This window comes from Coenobita brevimanus, chromosome 11 (assembly GCF_032717465.1).
Source record: "Coenobita brevimanus isolate Jiangsu-jjx chromosome 11, ASM3271746v2, whole genome shotgun sequence".
Taxonomy (NCBI): domain Eukaryota; kingdom Metazoa; phylum Arthropoda; class Malacostraca; order Decapoda; family Coenobitidae; genus Coenobita; species Coenobita brevimanus.
The window spans coordinates 3,101,395-3,105,915 of record NC_136964.1 but is presented as its reverse complement, the minus strand read 5'-3'; positions in this window follow the sequence as shown (position 1 = coordinate 3,105,915).

Genomic DNA, 4,521 nt, shown 5'->3' with positions numbered 1-4,521 from the left:
GAGCTGCATACAAAGCGAGCTACACACAGACACTCACAGTCGCCGACAATAAAATTTTTCCACTTTTATGGTCGAACAATAATGAAACTCTGACACAATATTCTGAAAGGTCTGATGGGCTCCGAATTTAGTATCACTAGAATTCGTAAGCCATAGCTCACTCTCCCGTTGTTTATCGCAGTGAAGTGAAGCAATACCAATATTTACGACCCTAGCTGTATGGGCGACGCAGTTCGGTTCAATCTAGGTGCACCGCGAATACCATAACATTATCAATCTACCTATTGCCAGACACCGTAATCCAGTAAGGGGTGGCCACAAACACATCGCCTCCATGTCGCCTGTCCTACACCATTTCACTGCCTTGCTCCCAGCTCCAACCCCCCTTTTTCATATACCTCTTCACTCCATCCCTCCATCTAATCCTTAGCCTCCCCTTCCCTTTACCCCCTTCCACCTCACTCACATACACTGTCTTCGTCAGTCTCTCGCTATCCAGCCTCTCCACATGCCAAACCACCTCACTGTGTTTCTCCTAACGCTTTCTATCACATTCACATGCACACCACAACGCTCCTTCACTTCCTCATTTATCAGTCTGTCTCTCCACGTGACTCCCCATGCTCCTCTCATGTAACTAATTTCGATTGCTCTCACTCTTGACTTGTCCCTCCAACAAGGTCCAAACTTCACTTTCATATGTTAGAGTTGGTATCACAATACAGTCATGCAGTAACTTTTTCACTTCCATATTCACTTCCCTGTTTCTTATCACTGCTTTCAAGGAGCCAGTAACCTTTCTTCCTTGTTATACCCCTTAAGCACTTCACCTTCTAAACTTCCTTCTTTACTCATCACACTACCAAGTACTTAAATGTACTCACATTTTCCATTTCCTCATTCAACCTCACTGTACATTCAGTGACTTCATTTCTCTCGAAGACTATAACTTTGGTCTTCCCTACATTCACCTTTAGATTCTGTTTCCTACCCAGACTCATTCACCAAGCCTTACAGCTCCCCTTCGTCTTCACTTAACACACTAACGTTTGCAAACAACAGTACAGGAAGTTTCCACACACTGCCCTTTCTCAACTGGGCCTCTACAACATCCACAGCCCTGCCTTGTATCTCTGTTATAACCCCATCCACATACAGACTGAACAGCCATGGAGACATGACACATCCCTGTTTCAATCGAACCTTCAAACAGAAAAATTTTCTCAGGTCACTGTCCACACGCACTGCAGCCTTAGCACCCTCATACATACTGTACTCTCCACAGCATTCAACAACTTCCCATCCACCCCATATATTCTTAATACTTTCCACAATCCTTGTCTATCCACCCTGTCATATGCTTTCTCCAAATCCATGAAGGCGGCATGCCTCTCTAGAAACTTTTCTACTAAAGATCTAAGAATGAATATCTGATCTACACAACCTCTCCCTTTCCTAAAACCTCCCTGTTCTTCACCCACTGATTCCTCCGTTATTAGCATACACTGTTAATCTTTTCTCTTCGTTGGGCTCCTCTGGTCATAACCTAACCTTAACTTGTCCTATCGCTCCAGTGCAGCCTCTGGACCATCCAAAGAAACGTCGACTGTGGCACTTTGGAGCTGCAGATTGGGAGGCCCTCAGGCAGTACTTCTTTGATTATTCCTCGAAATGATTATTGCTTCCATGGCCAAGAGGCATCTGAGTGTGCCTTGCGCATTCCGGAGGTTATTCTCTGGGCCATAGAAGCTTAAATTCCTTTCTCATATCCTTTGACTAATACAAGAAGGTTTTGGTTTAATCACGGTTGTTCTAATGCTGTCCACAACAAGGAGAGGGCCTATAAAAGGTACCAGAGCCAACCCACCCCTAAATCACGTCTTTTTTATGTTTCTGCCTGGAATCGTGCTAAAAATAACTTCATCCGCACTAAATGCTCTCAACTCTCCAACCCGAATTCTTCCCGCTCCTTTTGGCACCTAGCCAAAAACCTTTCTAACAACTTTATATCATCATCCTTCCCTCCTCTTTTCTACTCTGATGGATCTGTAGCTATTTCTTTTACTGATAAAGCAGATCTCTTCGCTCAGACTTTCTCCTCCAATTCCACCTTAGACGATTCCGGTGCTGTTCCTCCATCACTTCCCCCCTCTGACTTCTTCCTGGCTGACATTATAATTTCTTCAGCTGATGTATTTTCTGCCATCACTGGCCTCTGTACTGACAAGGCATATGGGCCTGATGGAGTCCCTCCTGCTGTCCTCAAGAACTGTGCTTCTGTGCTTACACCCTGCCTGGGTAAACTATTTTGCCATTGTCTTTCATCTTGTACCTTTCCTTCTTGCTGGAAGTTTGCCCTCATTCAGCCAGTCCCAAGGAAGGGTGACCATTCCCAACCCTCTAACTATCGCCCAATTGCTTTAACATCCTGTGTCTCAAAAGGTTTTGAGTCTATTCTTAATAGAAAAATTTAAAAGCATCTTTCCTATATCACAACCATCTTTCTGATCATCAGTATGGGTTCCGTCAGGGACGCTCCACTGGCAATCTTCTCACCTACCTCTCAGACTCCTGGTCATCCTCCTTTCGGGACTTAGGCGAAAACTTTGACATTGCACTTGACATCTCAAATGCTTTCGATCGAGTCTGGCATAAATATTTAATTTCCAAACTGCCCTCTTACGGTTTCTATCCTTCTATCTGTGCCTTCATCTACAGCTTCCTTTCTGGTCGCTCTATAGCCGCTGCTGTAGACGGCCATCATTTTTCTCCAAGATCTATCAACAGTGGTGTTCATCAGAGCTCTGTCCTATCACCAACCCTCTTCCTTTTATTCATCAATTATCTAAGCTGTACATCTAACCCTATTCACTCGAACGCTGATGATTCCACCCTTCACCTTTCCATTTGGTTCCTGCAACATCCATCTCAGCAGTTACTTCAACAAACAAGTGATGAGGTCATGGCACACCTAATGTCTGACTTGACTGGGGTAAAAATAATCTAGTTTTTAATGCATCAAAGACTCATTTTTTACACCTATCAACCTCACAGAATCTTCCAGAGGAGTACCCACTAATGTTTAATAATATGCAGCTCAATCTTGCATCAACCTTGAACGTGCTTGGGGTTTCATTCACTCGGGATTAATATTGGAAAGATCATATTACACCTGTAAAATCTGCTTCCAAGAGATTAGGTGTGCTAAGCCGACTCCATACCTTCTTTACACATGCACAGTTGTTGATTTTATACACGGATTTTATTTGCACTTGTTTAGAGTACAGCTCTCATGTGTGGGGAGGGTCCCCACATACAACTCTTCTCAATAGGGTGGAGTCAAAGGCTTTTCGTCTCATTAACTCTCCTCCACATACTGGCTACCTTCAACCTCTGTCTCTTTGCCGCAGTGTTGTCTCTTTATCTCTTTTCTATCACTACTTTCATGGTTGCTGCTCCTCTGAACTATCTGCTTGCATCTCTCCACCTCTACGACAGACGCGTAGCACCCGTTTAGCAACAAACTCTCATCCCTTTTCCGTCCAACTCTCTAATGCGAGAGTTAACCATTACTCCCACTCCTTCATATATACAACAGGTAAACTCTGGAACTGTCTCCCTCTGTCTGTATTTCTTACCCCCTATGATCTCCAGTCTTTCAAACGCAGTGTGTCCAGGCATCTCGAAATGAATGGATCTTGAATTTGTCTCTCTTTTGTATTTTTTTTTTTTTTCTTGGAAGGAATTATTTTGTGGGCTCCTAGCCTTTGGTTCCTTCTTCCTCGCATAAAATATATATATATATATATATATAATATATATATATATATATATATATATATATATATATATATATATATATATATATATATATACATACCTGATTTCCACTCCTTCGGGACTTTACCTTCCTCCCAGACCAATCCGCACATCTTCCATAACACCAGTCCATTTATTCAGTATGGACTGCGGTTATTAGTGCCCCACGCAGTGGGTCACTAAAGGATATTATCCACTTATACCCAAATAAATCGATGAGGAGGTGTTAGGGAACTTCCTTAATCAACAAGAATACGAGCCCTGACCAGATCTGTCTGCCCTTGATGCAAATTTCCCTTCTGTATTCCATTTTTGCACGACATACTAAATTTAATTTTCCCAGGATGCTCGCCCCTCCACATTTTTTTATTTTTTACCCTGACCTAATTTAACCTAACAGGTTAAGTTACCTGACTAACAAAATAACCCAATCTGGTACTAAAAAAAACAAACAAACCTAACTTTACCTAGAGTTTCCTGGATAAGAAAAAATGAGAATTTTTCACTGAACGTGTAGCGTAGTTATGAGACTATTTTACTAGGGGCTACACCAAGGCAAATAGTAAGGAGAGGTAAACACAAATGTGCTGGGAGGAAACAGACAGGGGAGTATTATTGACTGGAACAATACAGAGTTACTGCATGATTTCAAAATAGTACGAGGTCATTGCATTATAGGATGTGTGGATCAATTATATGGAT